The sequence below is a fragment of the Callorhinus ursinus genome, unplaced genomic scaffold, assembly GCF_003265705.2.
Source record: "Callorhinus ursinus isolate GAN/ISIS: 27379988/994484 unplaced genomic scaffold, GSC_fseal_2.0 scaffold84, whole genome shotgun sequence".
Classification (NCBI taxonomy): domain Eukaryota; kingdom Metazoa; phylum Chordata; class Mammalia; order Carnivora; family Otariidae; genus Callorhinus; species Callorhinus ursinus.
This window is the reverse complement of record NW_027397146.1, coordinates 1,236,975-1,254,764: the sequence shown is the minus strand read 5'-3', so window position 1 is coordinate 1,254,764 and position 17,790 is coordinate 1,236,975. Positions and strand designations below refer to the sequence as shown.

The 17,790-nt window shown below is 42.0% G+C and overlaps 1 protein-coding gene across 2 annotated transcripts in view; it reads right to left on the bottom strand.

Moving 5' to 3' along the window:
- PASD1 (PAS domain containing repressor 1) overlaps positions 1-17,790 on the bottom strand; it is a 191,345-nt gene that overhangs the window by 77,475 nt on the left and 96,080 nt on the right. Inside the window, exon 3 of one of the 2 annotated variants that reach the window (XM_073887869.1) lies at positions 16,223-16,457. The gene's annotated coding sequence lies outside the window, so the exon portion shown is untranslated. Of the gene's footprint in view, positions 1-13,993; positions 14,235-16,222; positions 16,458-17,790 lie in introns of those variants that run through there. The other variant, XM_073887870.1, reaches the window with a different exon arrangement.

The following is a 17,790-nucleotide window of genomic DNA, read 5'->3' as shown; positions in this document are numbered from 1 at the left end:
GAGTTCACTGTCTACCACTGTCTCAGGGCACTTGCCACTTTCTAGGGTGCCTGATCACTATTCCAGCCCTTGCTGGTCCCCTGCCTCCACTGTCCATAGCACCTGGCACAGAGTAGAAGCACAAGAAGCATGCACTGAAGGGATCATGAGCCACACCACTGCTCACATCTTCTGAATGCCAGGAAGTACTTGCCATTACCCAAACACACACTCTTCATTGCCTCCCATTGCCCTTGCTCAGTGACAGTCTCCCGGCCTGGAATGCCCTTCCCCATGTCTTTACTGATTGAAGACACATTTATCCTTCAAAGGCACATTCCCCAAAGCACTTTCTCCATGAGTGCTTTTCTGATCCTCTCTCTGGGACCCCTGATGGCACCAGCACTCGCTGGCACTGTATGAAAACCATGTGTTGCCAGTCTTTCCTCTCTGCGGGGGAACAGGGCTGGTTCCTCTCAACAACCCATGGTTGTCTGAACATAGCCTGTAAAACTATGAGGAATAAATCACATTCAGTTGGGTGAGGACTATGACAAGAGCTTGCTCTTTTCTCCAGAGACCCTAGGGCTCAGGAAAAGAATGACCAAGGATATAGAAAAATATGTAGGAAACAATGTAGGAGAGATGACTTCCTACGTGGAGCCCTCTCTTTACATAAAGGTATATTTTAAGGGAACCATTGAAAGAGGTCTTAGTGAATCGTTTAATTAAGAATCTGATAGGTAAGTTTTCTCACCCTTCAGTTCAGTTTAAAATATTGAGAGCCAAGACAATTATCATACGGTTTCACTCATATGTGAAACATAAGTAATAGCGTGGAGGACCACAGGGGAATGGAAGGAAAACTGAATGGGAAGAAATCAGAGCAGGAGACAAACCATGGTAGACTCTGGACTCCGGGAAACAAACTGAGGGTTACAGAAGGGAGGGGGGTGGGGGATGGGGTACCCAGGTGATGGGCATTAAGGAGGGCACATGTGGTGCTGAGCACTGGGTGTTATACATAACTAATGAATCGCTGAACACTACATCAAAAACTAATGATGTTGGCTAACTGAACATAATAAAAAAATATTAACTGTAAATAAAAATAAAAATAAAAATCATCCTTTAACATCACAAAAAATAAAAATAAATAAAATAAATAAAATAAAATATTAAGAGCCAACTGGTAAAACACACCAAAGAAAATGATACTGGAACTGTTCATAGCAGAACTTCCTAAACAGGAAGATTAACATACATAAAGTCACAGAAATACTGAATTTGAGTCAAGAACCTGAAAGTATTACAGATTATTTTGGAATATTTTAGGCCATTCTTAGTCCATATTTAGTTAGGCTCATTCTTCTTGACCACTATAGGAAGCTACCAAGGAAGCAAGAATTCTCTTTTCAAGAATCTGAGTCCTACACTTCTGGTTTCTGGGCAAATCAGGGTGTCTACAGTGATTTCCTGTGCTTCCATTTATTTGCTCAGTTGTTCAGGTCCCAGATAGTTATCTACTATGGGCAAGGCACTGAGCCAGCTAGTTTTACTGCTGCTGCTGCTGGTGTTGTCATCAGCCCTTAAAACTAAAAGAACTACAGAGAAATAACAATTATCATTTCAAAGAAGAGCTACATAACTGTCAAAAGAATTCTCTAAAAATTAAGTAGTGAGAATGTTGAAGAGCCTAAGAATCAAATGGGAAAATCAATGTGGTCAGACAGGCTGGGTTCTCTACCTGAAGACATTAACATTTTTATTTAATTTGTAAGATAGCTGGGCACTACTGCAAATTTCTGAGAAAGTGACTACCAAGATCAAACCAACTCTAAGAGAGATGATGCAGGGAATTCAAGCAGATGGGCTGAGGAAAGGCTTGAGTTTAGAAAGTAGTTGTTACAGAAGGAAGAGAAGAAAGTTGCAAGAGAGGGTGGATTTCAGACATGCTGTAAAGGAGGCGGACTAATAGAAGAAGGGACAAAGGTGCGGATGTGAAAGCATCAATCAAAATGGGCCTCGGGGCAGTGCCAGCTGGAGTGGATGAAAGTCGTAAGGCCAGAGATGTTTTTTACTAAAGAGAAACTGGGTTATGGAAGAGTCTAGAGAGACAATTCACCAGTTTTGGGTTCTCTTGCATCCTCAGGCATCAATGAAAATGCAAGAAAACCCATCTTTACTTGACATGAATGATCAATTTGACCACATAGACATGAGAGATATTTGGACGGACGACTTGGAGATCTCTTCCAGCTTGGGAGAGTCCACAATTCTACAAGACACGTGCACAAAGAATATCTGAAATTTAACTAATCATCGGAGTGCCCTAAGGGAGTTATTTAAAGGGAAGATGAAACCTAGGAAATATTCAATTAGAAGGATGGAGGGAGAAAGCAGCAGCTTCTCTAATCCAGACAAAAACAAGGAAGGCCTTGATAACAATACATTAATTGTAGGAGACCTCAATACTCCACTCTCAGCAATAAACAGATCATCTAAGCAGAAAATCAACAAAGAAACAAGAGCTTTGAATAACACACTGGACCAGATGGACCTCAGAGACATATACAGAACATTCCACCCTAAAACAACAGAATACTCATTCTTCTCGGGCGCACATGGAACATTCTCCAGAATAGAGCACATACTGGGTCACAAATCAGGTCTCAACCGATACCAAAAGATTGAGATTATTCCCTGTATATTCTCAGACCATAATGCTTTAAAACTGGAACTCAGTCACAAGAAAAACTTTGGAAGAAATTCAAACACTTGGAAGCTAAAGACCACTCTGCTCAAGAATGTTTGGGTCAACCAGGAAATCAAAGAAAAACTTAAACAATTCATAGAAACCAATGAGAATTAAAACACATTGATCCAAAATCTATGGGATACTGCAAAGGCAGTCCTAAGGGGGAAATACATAGCCATTCAAACCACACTCAAAATAATAGAAAAATCCCAAATTCACCAACTAACTTTACACCTTGAAGAACTAGAGAAAAAGCAACGAACGATGCCTAAGCCACGCATTAGAAGAGAAATAATTAAGGTTAGAGCAGAGATCAATGAACTAGAAACCAGAAACGCAGTAGATCAGATCAACGAAACTAGAAGCTGGTTCTTTGAAAGAATTAATAAGATCGATAAACCACTGGCCAGATTTATCCAAAAGAAAAGAGAAAGGACCCAAATTAATAAAATTATGAATGAAAGGGGAGAGATCACGACTAACACCAAGGAAATAGAAATAATTATTAGAAATTATTATCAACAACTATATGCCAATAAACTGAGCAACCTGGAAGAAATGGATGCCTTCCTGGAAACCTATAAACTACCAAGACTGAAACAGAAAGAAACTGACAACTTGAATAGGCCAATAACCAATAACGAGATTGAAGCAGTGATTAAAAACCTCCCAAAAAACAAGAGTCCAGGGCCTGATGGATTCCTTGGGGAATTCTACCAAACATTCAAAGAAGAAATAATATCTATTTTCCTGAAGCTGTTTCAAAACATGGAAACAGAAGGAAAGCTTCCAGACTCATTCTATGAGGCCAGCATTACCTTAATCCCCAAACCAGGCAAAGACCCCATCAAAAAGGAGAATTTCAGACCAATATCCCTGATGAAAATGGATTCCAAAATTCTCAACAAAATCCTAGCTAATAGGATCCAACAATACATTAAAAGGATCATCCACCACGACCAAATGGGATTTATCCCCAGGATGCAAGGGCGGTTCAACATTTGCAAATCAATCAGTGTGATAGAACACATTAGTAAGAGGAGAGAGAAGAACCATATGGTCTTCTCAATTGATGTAGAAAAAGCATTTGACAAAATACAACATGCTTTCCTGATTAAAACTCTTCAGAGTATAGGGATAGAGGGAATATTCCTCATGTTCATAAAATCCATCTATGAAAAACCCACAGCGAATATCATCCTCAATGGGGAAAAGCTGAAAGCCTTTCCCTTAAGATCAGGAACATGTCAAGGATGCCCACTCTCCCCACTATTGTTCAACATAGTACTAGAAGTCCTAGCCACAGCAATCAGACAACAAAAAGAAATAAAACTATTCAAATTGGCAAAGAAGAAGTCAAACTCTTTTTTGCAGACAACATGATACTTTATGTGGAAAACCCAAAAGACTCCACCCCCAAATTACTAGAACTCATACAGCAATTCAGTAATGTGGCAGGATACAAAATCAATGCACAGAAATCAGTTGTTTTCTTATATACTAACAATGCAACTGTAGAAAGAGAAATTAGAGAAACGATTCCATTTACAATAGCACCAAAAACCATAAGATACCTCGGAATAAACCAAAGAGGTAAAGGATCTATACTCTAGGAACTACAGAACACTTATGAAAGAAATTGAAGAAGACACAAAAAGATGGAAAAACATTCCATGCTCATGGATTGGAATAATAAACATTGTTAAAATATCTATGCTACCCAGAGCAATCTACACCTTCAATGCCATCCTGATCAAAATTCCAATGACATTTTTCAAAGTGCTGGAACAAACAGTCCTAAAATTTGTATGGAAACAGAAAAGACCCTGAATCATCAAGGAAATTTTGAAAAAGAAAAACAAAGCTAGTGGCATCACGTTACCCGATTTCAAGCTATATTACAAAGCATCAGCATGGTACTGGCACAAAAACAGACATATAGACCAATGGAACAGAACAGAGAGCCCAGGTATGGACCCTCAACTCTGTGGTCAACTAATCTTCGACAAAGCAGGAAAAAATATGCAATGGAAAAAAGACAGTCTCTTCAATAAATGGTGCTGGGAAAACTGGACATCTATATACAGAAGAATGAAACTCGACCATTCTCTAACACCATACACAAAGCTAAACTCAAAATGGATGAAACACCTCAATGTGAGACAGGAATCCATCAAAATCCTAGAGGAGAACATAGGCAGTAACCTCTTCGACATCAGTCACAGCAACTTCTTTCAAGATACATCTCCAAAGGCTAGTGAAACAAAAGCAAAAATGAATTTTTGGGACTTCATCAAGATAAAAAGTTTCTGCACAGCAAAGGAAACAGTCAACAAAACAAAGAGGCAACCCACAGAATGGGAGAAGATATTTGCAAATGACACTACAGATAAAGGGCTGGTATCCAAGATCTATAAAGAACTTCTCAAACTCAACACCCAAAAAACAAATAATCAAGTCAAAAAATGGGCAGAAGACATGAACAGACACTTCTCGAAAGAAGACATACAAATGGCTAACGGACACACGAAAAAATAATTATTATTTTTCATCATCAGCCATCAGGGAAATTCAAATCAAATCAAAACCACATTGAGATACCACCTTACACCAATTAGAATGGCAAAAATTGATAAGGCAAGAAACAACAGACGTTGGAGAGGTTGTGGAGAAAGTGGAACCCTCTTACACTGTTGGTGGGAATGCAAGTGGTACAGCCACTTTGGAAAACAGTGTGGAGGTGCCTCAAAAAATTAAAAATAGAGCTACTCTATGACCCAGCAATTGCACTCCTGGGTATTGACCCCAAAGACACAGATGTAGTGAAAGAAGGGCCATACGCACCCCAATGTTCATAGCAGCAATGTCCGCAATAGCCAAACTGTGGAAAGAGCCAAGATGCCCTTCAACAGATGAATGGGTAAAGAAGACGTGGTCCATATATCTACAATGGAATATGACTCAGCCATCAGAAAGGATGAATACCCAACTTTTACATCCGCATGGATGGGACTGGAGGAGATGATGCTCAGTGAAATAAGTCAAGCAGAGAAAGTCAATTATCACATGGTCTCACTTATTTGTGGAACGTAAGGAATAGCATGGAGGACATCGGGAGAAGGAAGGGAGAAACGAAGGGGGAGAAGTCGGAGGGGGAGACGAACCATGAGAGCCGATGGACTCCGAGAAACAAACTGAGGGTTTTAGAGGGGAGGGGGTGGGGGGATCGGTGAGCCCGGTGATGGGTATTACGGACGGCATGTACTGCATGGAGCACTGGGTGTTATACGAAAACAATGAAGCGTGGATCACTACATCAAAAACTAATGATGTACTGTATGGTGACTAGCCTAACATTAAAATAAAATAAAATAAAATAAAATAATAAAATAAAATAAAATAAATAAAATAAAATAAAATAAAATAAATAATAAAATAAATAAAATAATAAAATATAAAATAAAATAAAATAATAAAATAAAATAAATAAAATAAAATAAAATAACAAGGAAGACCAAGATCAGGAAGGATATGAAGAGAACTAGAAACAAGAGATACAGACGTAATATATTTTGCATAATGTCAAAGATCAACAATTGCAGCACTCCCAAACTCTATGCCACTTTAATCTGTTCCATTTGAGGAATAATTTGTTCTTTGTCAATAATATCTGAATTGCGAGAAGTTTTTTTGCCAGTGTTCAATTTATTAGCAATGGCATTTACAAAACCATTTCAATTGGCTTTTCTTCCCAGGAGCACCTAACCTGGGCGATCTCTCTCCCAGCCCTGCACAAAGCCTATCTGTCCAGAAAAGCTTAGCTGGCCTCTGTCTCAGGGGGAGCCTTTCAACAAAGAAAAGGGATTTGCATAAAGGTGGTCAGCTGAACACAGCCCCTATTTGAGGCTGTATAGCATTGAAAGGGCCTTTCTCCAACCTGGCAGCGTAATCCTCATGGAGAGCTTTTGTCCCAGAGGCTGTGGTAGGCTGCTTTATTCAGCTGACAATACACAGTAAAAGAATAAACGAGAACCGCCTCCTTTTGGTAAAGCTAAGGCAGCTGGCAGCCCACAAGCCTGACAGCTTACGGAATAAGAGGCGGGACAATTGTTATCCCCAGACCCAAAAGGTGCTCTGTAACGGAGTGCCCACTGCTAGTGCTCCTGGCGGCATGCTGGGCGTTCACCACTCAAGACAAAGGTCCCGGGGCCACCTTCACATCAGAAAGGAGCAGTGGGATCTGGAAGCGCCAGCAAAGCCCTTCCCTACAATCCTTCCGAAAGAAATCAAAAAACCTTCCATCACTATGTAGCCCCTTCGATAGCTTCGTAGAACACTATAATCATTTCCCATTAGAGTGTTGAGAAAGAGCCAGCCTTCTTGTTTCTTTTGACATTTCCTTTTTAAAAAGAAATTTAGTTTAGTTTTCTTATTTTTAAGAGCGTTAAATTTACAAAATGGAACAGAGAAACAATGCAAACATAATTCTACCACCCAGGGGCAAATATTGCCATTTCAGATGATTGCTTTCCAATCTTTTTTATGTAACTGTGAAAACTCTGTAAATACAGTTTGTTCCCAAGGCAAGTCTAACTGATACCTATTTATCAACTAAGGAACAAGCCCTTCAGAAGTTAGGTGGCTTCTCCTAATTTATTTTAGCCCCCTGACCTTAAGGTAATTTCCCAGCCCAATCTCCAGTTCCCCTCAACATTATTCCACTCTTCTGTATATCCTAGGCTGCCTTATCCGAGAAAGCAGGGAAGCTGTCTCCCAGAATCTGAATAATTTTTTAAAAGGGGCATGTCCCTGAATGAAAACCTGTATGCAACAAAAATAACTTAATACCAATACATGAATTATGTGCCAATATCGCATGAATGATCAAAAATATATATACCACCTTGGTAAAAAGTTACTCAATATATTAGCCACACGGTTCTCAAATTAGAAGAGGGACCAAAGAAACCTTCCATTTCCTGAATGAAAGACTGCGGACCTCCTCACTTAAATGAACTCCCTAATTGTTGCTGACTCTTGGCTTTGCCCGAGCCACATGCCCTCCTGCCCACCCCACTCCCAGCCCCCATTCCTACCCAATTATTTTTCTTAATGCTGATGGTTAAGACACAACCACATTAAAGTGAGGCTCCGCAAATGCCCTCACTGACAGCCACAATAGTGCCTCTGCTCGATACACTTGAAATGCTTTCTGTGATTATGTAAGTTGGAACTTCACACCAAAGGTTCCAACTTGTTTCTTGTGGAATGTAGAGAAAGATGAAACAGCTCTCACTGAGAGTTTCCAGATTTTTCATGTTGATTGACTTTGTTTGTGAATTTCACCTCAAAGTACAATCCTTTAGTGCAGACCTTTCCATTTCCCAAAGTCCTGCCTGTTACTTTAAAGATTTCTCACTTCCAAGCACTGTGTGGTCCACACAATACAGCACAGCTCACACGTAGGTTCTTGAGAAGATCAGCAAATGGAGCTTATGCTAGAAAAGGCTAAGAGTAAACAGCTCTTCTGAAGTCCTGTCTGCAGAGTACTCCCGAATGTTTCAAAGTGGGTTTGACACACCCCAAGGAGGAGAGTGAATCTTCTACAACTCTTCACCTACACTAAGGGAGATACTTATTTCTTCCTGTGAGGAAACGGCTGACTTACAAGTTCACACTTTAAAAATTATTGATCCAGTGGCTTCACTAGGGAGGTTGCAAAACTAGTGGAAATCAACAATATTCTCGCAGTCAGAACGCTTGGGACCTAGTCCCAGTTCGGCCCTAGCCATGTGACCTTAGGACAAGCCATCTGGCCTCTCTGAGCACCTGTAAAATGGTGTTAAGCCTGGACCTCACCACCCCATAAGGTCCTCTCAGGAAGATCAGATACCATAAAGGAGGGCAAGTTCCATGAAAAGTCTAAGATGCACAGCACACCCATGTATTTGGTGAGTGCCCCAAATGATAAGGTTCATTTTAACACTGAATGTTAAAGTTCACTTAAACAAGGAGACAAACAGCATGAAGACACACTGGGAGTACAACACCTCTTGGACGCCTTCTTCTGAAAAACAATAGCATTCATGAATTCAACAAATACTGCGGCAAGTACAACATACATCGACAAAAAATAAAAAGAAAAATCTTGGAACGTTGTGTGCATACATATATTATGGTTAAATATCAATACAGAGAGAAGAACACTAATCAAAGTCATGAATTTATGCTTTAATTTCCAAAGCTAAATATTAGCTTGATTGAGTAATATCTAGTGTGCCTAGATCTCAGGTATTAGCATATGAAAGGCTGACTGCCCTTAGCTCCCTGCCCTCCCAGAGGTGCAACTTGTACATTTAAATATGGGGTACATTTATTAGTGGTCATGAACACTCTATAATCAAAGAACAACCTGTTACTTAAACAGTGTGCTTAACTGTTAGAAACAGAATCAGAAGAAAAAGTCATCAACCTCCAAAGCACCCTTCCTTAGCGGGCCATTAGCTAAACTCAAGTCAGGACACATACTCCATAAATACGTATCAAATAACAAGAACAATATTCTATTCCTCATAAACAGCATTCATAGGTCAATTTAATATTTATGTAGTGTTTGGGAAAAGCCTTACAGAGGTCTTACTCTCTTGATAAAGGACAAAGGGAAAAGGTAAAGTTTCTTTGCAAACTGTGAACTGGGAGGCCTACCTCAAAGGCAGTTTATGTGCTCTATTTAAAAACCTGAGAATTTTTTGACTCTTGTGTTTCAAGAGACTGATGTTCTGGGATCATCACCTTGAAAACCCAGTGGGAACACTGTGTCACACATAGCTTGAGTTCAGCTATCAACATTCAGACACAGCAGGGGTTACATGGCATGACCAGGGGCAGAGCAGTTTTTTATGGCTGGAGTGGGTAGGCATGACTCAGTTTCCCCACGCCACAGCCATAAAGAGGTGCCAATAGTCCACAGAAGCCTCTGCCAAAGGGAAACCTCCACGACTCTAGGTCTTTATTTCCAGCCCAGACTGTTCCCTTGAGCTCTGGCCCTGGATGCTTCCTAGATGTCCCACCAGTACCTCACACTCAGGTTCTAAACTTGCCCAAACTTCCTGTTTCAGTGCTAGGTCACCTCCTGCTTTGGAAAACACCATCCTTCTTCAGTCCTCTTTGATTTTGTTCATCTATGCCCTTCCCTCCGCTTCCCCTTCTAAGGATATGGAATTCATCCTTCAAAGCCCAGTCTAAATCTCTCTCTTTGAGGAAGATGTGCCAGGGCCCAACTGTTTCCCCCCGCTCCAAGGGAAGTCAGCCACTCCTTCCTCTGCTGTACCAAGGATGCTGTCACACATTCAAGCATAATGCAAGCACTTCGTGACACAATCGCCCTCTAGCCTGTGGGGCTTCGCTGAAAGCAGTATCTCTTACTCCACTGGCTTTTTGCCGGTCCCCAGCTCCAAGAATGCCTGTCACAATGTGAACATATTGAATGACATTTGAATTGGGGCTAAAACCAGAAGAATTAAGCTATACTTTCATCACTTTTGTTTGTTTGTTTTACCACCACTAACCAATTGCTTTCCCCACAACCATAATTACTTCATTAACCTAAATAGCTTTCAGTTAATTTAAGAGGAGTAGGAGGGTTTTTTTGTTTTTTGTCCAATTCATTCTAATCACTAAAGAATCTGGGTACCTGTGAATTGATCTGCAAACAAAGTTGCACACAACGGTCCTGGCTTAGTAAGGGAGAGGGACACAGTCTCTATACCTGCCCCTGGCAATTAGAAGAAGGGCCCGGTTCCCTCCCCTCCCTACAAATGCCAGGCCATGCTCGGCCAGGTTCAGAGGCAGAGATTTCTCTGTGCAGTGACTTACTGATGGGTGGGGGGGCACCCAGGCCTTCCCATCACTTAGCCCAAACATCTCTCCAACCTAGCCATTTTGGCCCACGTACTTTCAAAGCCATGAGTTAATGCTTTCCAGCGATTCCCTGGAGTTTAATGGAAAATATCCTCTTTCAATGCCTTGGTGTAGTCACACCTCTATGCTCCCTTTTCTTGCAGAACACAGAGAGAAATAAGCAAAACAAAGCTACGTACTTCAGACGAAACTGGACCATATTATTTCTTAGAGCAAGCACTTCAGTTGGCAGTATTTGTTTCTGAATGTGAACAAGGCGAATACATTCTGGAGTGATTAAAATAGACTGGCTACCTATTTGGTGGCAGAATTGCTTAGTTTTATAAAACAAGAGGAATTTATGATTCCTCCAGAAGTGACATTTTCCCCCTTGTGCAGCTGCAGCTCTGGGTAAGAGAAGGACCCTGCTAAGAGGTCCTGTCATTGCTGGGATGGACTTTCAGCCTGATATTCTCCTGCCCTGATATTCAGAGTCAAGCGACTAACCTCAAAATAGGGGATTAAAGTGGGAGTTCATTCCATTAAGAAGAACAAGAAAAAAATTATTCCTATGCTATTTTATTTATCTATGGAGATATACCATACATGCAAACCTTTCTCAGAATTGTTTAAAAATGTGGGGCACCTGGGTGGCTCAGTTGGTTAGGCGACTGCCTTCGGCTCAGGTCATGATCCTGGAGTCCCGGGATCGAGTCCCACATCGGGCTCCCTGCTCAGCGGGGAGTCAGCTTCTCCCTCTGACCCTCTTCCCTCTCGTGCTCTCTATCTCTCATTCTCTCTCTCTCTCTCAAATAAATAAATAAAATTAAAAAAAAATAACAAATAAAAAAGAAAAAGAAAACTATAAAAAAAAAGAATTGTTTAAAATGTATTTTCCTGAGAGAAATAACATTCACAAGGCAAGGACCCAAAAGAGAATCATTTTGGGGTTTTTTGTTTGTTTGTTTGTTTTAATTTTTATTGTTATGCTAATCACCATACATTACATCATTAGTTAAGAGAATCATTTTGTAGTGAAATAACCCGCCAGCATGGGAAATCCAAGCGTTCCTCCCTGGGTCATCACACAATGACCCCCAGTGGCCTCGCCCACCACCCAAGGTCCCCTGTCGCAGGGGACCACACTCAAGCTGCTGAGCTACACAAATAAAGGGCTATCTTCATTTTAATCCAATTACATATGTAATAACCCCAACTGACCAAGCCAGAGCCCCTGGATGATTGACTGGCCCGCTTGCTCACTCTGTTTTCCCAGTATCAAGCAATTAGAACTCTGGGGCTCCTCATCTGCCATTTTAAATTAGAAAAGGAAAAAACACACTTCTTTGAGGAGTTAGTCACTATATGAGAAGTTGATCCTCTTTTTCTTTTGTTTAAAGGAATAGGTCAAAAATAATAATGCAAAATTCCCTTAATCAGTATAATGAAAATTATGTTTGCTTTCAAATTCCTTCTTTATGTGTGCGGTCAGAGAAATTAGTAATCTACTGAGGAATACACCCCAGAAGAACAGCAGGGAAACCATATAGACCTTGCCCTGTCTTTTTTCTCCCTTTTTTTTCCTCCTGGCCTTGCCGGATTTACAGCTATCTATTCTCTCATCTTTCAGGTTTTGCTTCCACCTGGGAGAGAGCAAAATTCCTTGAAATCTTAAAAATACTAGTTTCTACTTTGCTCACAACATCCGAATAGCTTGGTGCTTTAACTGTGCTTCCCTAGTTTGCTAGGCACTGACCTTGTGGCTACTGCCATCACCACCTGTGGGGCAATGGCATCTAGACATTTGTGTTTTAAAATACTTAAGAACTGATCACATTTCATGGCCATGATGTGGTCTGGTTTTTTGTTTTTTGGTTTTTGGTTTTTTTTGGATATTTCCAATTTCAAACTCCTAGTACATGGCTTTGTGGTAGTCTTACTTTCAGAGTTATAAACTATGCAACTATTTACATGCAAAGTTTGACTTTATAAAATGAAGGTAGTATGTGCTTGTCGGTAACAAAGTAAAATTTGGGACCCTTGCTAAAATAATTCATTAAATTTCTCTACCAAGTTCATCTGGTTGATTATTAAATAAAAACTCCATTTCTTTAGTTCATAGGAGAGTTAAAAGCTGCAGCTGCCCCCACGCCCAATGCAGTGCAGAACATGCTATTCTTCCTTTTACTGATAGAAAAAAATATTCAAAATTGCCAGAGTTCCTTCCCTCTCATACTCAATTTGGCTGTATTTTTCAAAAAAAAGAACAGTTTCAGAAAATCAATTTAAACACAATAAGACTATTTTTACATAAGTTGTTCTATTAACCGTAAAAGCTTCTCCACAAACTGAGTTGTTCACTTGATTTGTTTTTGTTTATTTTGTTCACTTTGGGGGAGGGTCCTATTTACTTAATGCTGTTAAGGGCATTTGTTTATATTTATCTAGGCTTCGGTTATGAATACTACAGGTTTTTAGATTCATAACGGGGGTTCAGCTTTTATGTTAGCATTACTCCATTTTAAAAGAAAGGATTTTCGGGCGCCTGGGTGGCTCAGTCGTTAGGCGTCTGCCTTCGGCTCGGGTCATGATCCCGGAGTCCTGGGATCGAGTCCCACATCCGGCTCCCTGCTCAGCAGGAAGCCTGCTTCTCCCTCTGACCCTCCCCCTGCTTGTGTTCTCTCGCTGCTCTCGCTGTCTCTCTCTCTGTCTTTAAAAATTTATTTAAATTTTTTAAATTTTATTTTATTTTAAAAAATAAAATCTTTATTTAAAAATAAAATCTTTAAAAAAAATAAAAGAAGGGATTTTCTGGAGTAGCTGAGAGTTCTCTGCTCTCAGTCTGGATGGGCTCAGATACCAGTCCTAAAGCAAACGCCTTATCTTTTGAGAACAGAACCAAAGGAAACCTGAAGTGGCTCCTTTGAAAACTCACGCTTGCAACATGGCTTTCGAACTTGGAAAGTCTGCAGTTTCACCGTGCACCAGCTGCTCGGCCTACTACAGCCAGGTCAATCTCCTGCTTTCCATCCCGCCTCAACTGTGCTAGCCTCTGGCTTTCCTACTCCCTCACCTTCCTCGCAAATCTGTTTCTCGGGCTTAGGCTGATGCTGGGAACTTTCTAGAAGTTTCCAAAGAAGAGTGAAAGGGTGCTTCCTGCAGTGCCACCTGCGATGCCGTCCCTATGGAGGCCTCAGAACGCCGGCTTTCCCACCCGTCCACCCCACGGTCCTCCCAACCAAGCCACCCTCCTGAGGTGCTCCGGAAGACGTTTCTCTGAACCCCCGGCGGTGGCAAATGGCAGCGTGCCACCCAAGGTCTGTTACCTCCCGGGAGCCCTCACTTGCCTGTGCTTACCCTCTGCCCTCTGGGACGCCTCCACTGCGAGCCGGGCGCCCGGGGTCCACGGGAGGCGAGGAGCGGGCCGGGGCGGGCTGAGGGTCTGCAAGCTCCTCCTTGGCCTCCGGCCTCGCTGAGAGCCCCGAGAGTCCGTGAGTGAAGCGCCGCCTCCGATTCCTCAGAGAGTGAAACCCCCAAGCCAGCGGTGCTCCCAGGGTACCCAGCGGGGGGCAAGGGCTATCTCCGCCTTGACTTGAGCTGTTGGGGTCACAGAGACCGCCTCCGGAACTGGGGTGCGGGACGCCCCTTCCGCGCAGCTCCTGACTTCCGATCCCCCTAAGGTTCCGCTCCAGCGCAGAGCACTGCACAGCGGCACCTGCTGAGGGCTGTGGAGCCGGAAGATGGGGGTATTTTGGGTCCAATCGGGGCTCCGTAGTGGAGCTAAAGAGGCTCTGATCTCCTCCTAATCAGCAAGGTCCTTGCAGCCTGAGGGGAACCAAAATTTCATCCGTGGTTGAGTAGCAAGCCGAGTAGCAAGCCGAGTATCAAGCTGAGTATCAAGTCCTGCCGGGCCAGTGCCGCTCTTTGGGGGCAGCCTCAGTGGTGCCCTGAGCCCCAGAGGACAAAGGGAGGGCAACTGTAGGCTGTTCCCCTTGACTTGTCATCTCATTAAGCATGACGATCCCAACCACGAGACAGCTTTCCTTCACCTTCTCAGTTTGCCCTCCTCACCAGTCTTTTCCTGCGGAGACATCCAGCAGAGCTTTGCAGGGTTGCCCTGCACTACACGATTGGACTTCTCAGGTCTGTTTCTAAAGACTCAGAGAAGACAATTCCACCACTTCCCTCAGCCACTCACTCCAGAACTGAGTAATCCTCACTGACGAACAGATTTAACACGACATGTTGTTTTCTCAAGCTGGCCAATTTTGTTAAAAAGACAAGGTAGAAAGACCTCCAATGAGTTGAAAGATTGAAAACCACCTTTAATTCTGACCCAGCATACAGTATGGGATGAACAAAGTAAATATTACTTTAACAATATCATTAATATTAAACTTTATTCATAATAGTGACAACATTTGTCCCTCAAACAAGGACATGCCACAGAAAGGGCTCCAGAACTTTCTATCTACAACACAATCTTTCTGATTTCAAAACTGGACCATTCAATCATTGCACAAAATATATGTATATGTAGGATGTAAAAATATATCAAAACACCATGTTGTACACCTCAAATATATATTTTTTAATTTGTCAATCATATCTCAATAAAGCCGGGGAGTGCATCACCATGGGGTGGGGGGGGGGGGCTTTGGATATATTCTTTTCCCCATTCTAAAAATTAAACTTAAAATCCTGGTACCCCTGAAACTAACATAACATTGCATGTCAACTATGCTTCCCTTAAAAACAAGTTAAAATCCTAAACTCCTTGTGGAGTTTAGAAAGAAGCTCCTAAACTCAGTTTCAGGAGGGACTCATTTTAAAACAGTATGACTCTTCCCAGTGCATTTTAAGTACACCATTCGGATTTGTAGCCGTAGTACAGCCTTCAGGCACCACAAATTCTAAGTTTCAAAGCTTCAGCATGGCATGACATCCGAAATAACCAGGAAATGATAGAGCAAGAAGCTGTTCAGTGAGGCAGGCATTTACATAACACTTCCCTAAATCCCGAAGCAGAGTGTTGCGTAAAGGGCAGAAAAGCCAGGTGCCATTGCCCCCAACTCTCAAGTTCTTCTCATCCTAAAACAAACCAATTCTTTCAGTGCCAGATTACATGCAACGAGGGAAGGATAACGTGTAGGTATGTAATGCTTGTCATTTGTAGAGCATATCATCAGCATTAATTACCTTTAATTATACAATTACTACTGAGTTGTCAAAGACAACATTCAAAAGAGAGGGATTACTAAAAGCATTAATCCTAAAATGACTGACCAACCTTCCTCAGAAACAAACCATGACTCGCCCCCAAAAGCAGAGAGATTAGCAGCAGCAGACCAGGAAGAGCTTGGGCTTAAGTATAAATCTTGGCCAGTCTTGGAGAATGTCATTAACTTCTCTGAAGCCACAGTGTCCTCTCACCAATGGACCCAATAATAAATGGTACCTGCCTCATAGAGTAGGGAGGATTCGATGGGATGATTCATGCAAAATGCCTGGCACAGAGCCCAGCAAGAAGGAGGCCCTGGTCAGTGGGGATGTAATTACCATCAGGAAGGACAATAAAATACTCACCAAAGGCAGGCAGGGCTTCCAGATGTCCATCCCCTCTGAACACAGCATGCAAGATTTGGGGGACTTCCACTTGAGATTCTTCTGATCTTGCTTGGAGGTACCACTTTGCCTCTGGTCTTTCTCACAGGGGACCTGCCAATAGCAGAGACTAGGCATTCCTCTGCAAAGAAAGAACAGCCACGAGTAGCCTCTATGGCAAGCCCCAAAATTCCACGGAAATCTCCAAAGGAATTCCCTGGAAGACAAAAAATAAAACAAAAAAACAAGTGATGTAACATTTTATCTCCGTGTGGGCATCAAACTGCCGGTTGTTTGCTTCATCCCCAAAGGAAATAAGTATCCCATTTTTATATCTCTTGAGGGAAAAGACAACACACTTGCACAATATCAACTTCAAGTCACTCCTGGCTTATAAGAGCACTCACACCTTTGTTCATCTCCAGTTCAGTCAGATGCCATTTTGTGAAAATGTAGTAATATTTCTAGTACATCGGGAATACATGGATCAATGTGCGAGTTGAGTTTCTGTTAAAAGTCCCCCATTTTTCCTGGTATGATACTAATATATAGTGGTGTACTTTAGTGAAGTATGACCTATTTTACTTATGGGAAAATTCAATGATAAATACATGAAAGGAATTTAAGGAGTGCTATTTCATTCCGTCTTGAATTAAAAAAAAAAAGAAGCAATCAGTGATTTCTGCAAGGACCCGCCCTTTTAGTCCACAGCCCCTTCAGCCCCGGCCTGCACCCCTGACTGGAGCCCCTCCTGCTCTCACTCTTGTCCCCTCCAAACTGGTCTCCACCCAGCAGCCACCGTGCCTTTCAAAAAGTTCGTGTCACATCACTCCCCTGGTGGGAATACTATCTGTGCCACAAGGACTTCGGGCTGTTGAGGAAAACCCCACCCCATTCTCACAGCCTCTAATACCCTCCCAATCATAATGGGTGCTCTTCTCTTCTCACTGCACAGCAGTTAGAACTTCGCCAGAGCGTTCACTAAATATTTTAATGTGACAAACTACGGAAGAGACATGTTCTGGCTTTGAAACCAGAAAGAAAGATAATTTTTTTTTTCTGGGAGATCATTAACTAAAAAGAAAGACCAATTGTTAAAATATGTTCCCAGAGGGCCTAAATGCCCATGTGTTCTTCCTGTACTCTCAACTTAGCAAGAGTAAGTTTGGAACATTCAAATTACCTATGCTCTCCAACCTACAGACTGAGGGTGAACCGCTAAGGATCTCTTACAAGGATGGGAGTGGGGTGGAAGTATGGAACTTCCTGGGGGTTCTGCCTTAGTGATGCTGGCATAGCCAAGTGAGTCCTTACTGACGGTTTGGCCCAAGCCCCTCATTTTCCAACTAAGGACACGGAAGCCCACTGAATCCTTTGGGAAGGATTGTCCAGAATCTGAGAGCCCAGATGAGAAGGACTGGCTGCTCCCACTATATCATGCCCTCATGTATTTTGCATCCACAAAAAGTCCCTATGTCTGGTGGCAAGGATGTCTTTTTACTTCTTAGTATAGGGAGGGTATTTTTCATATGGGAGATTTGTTTCCTGCT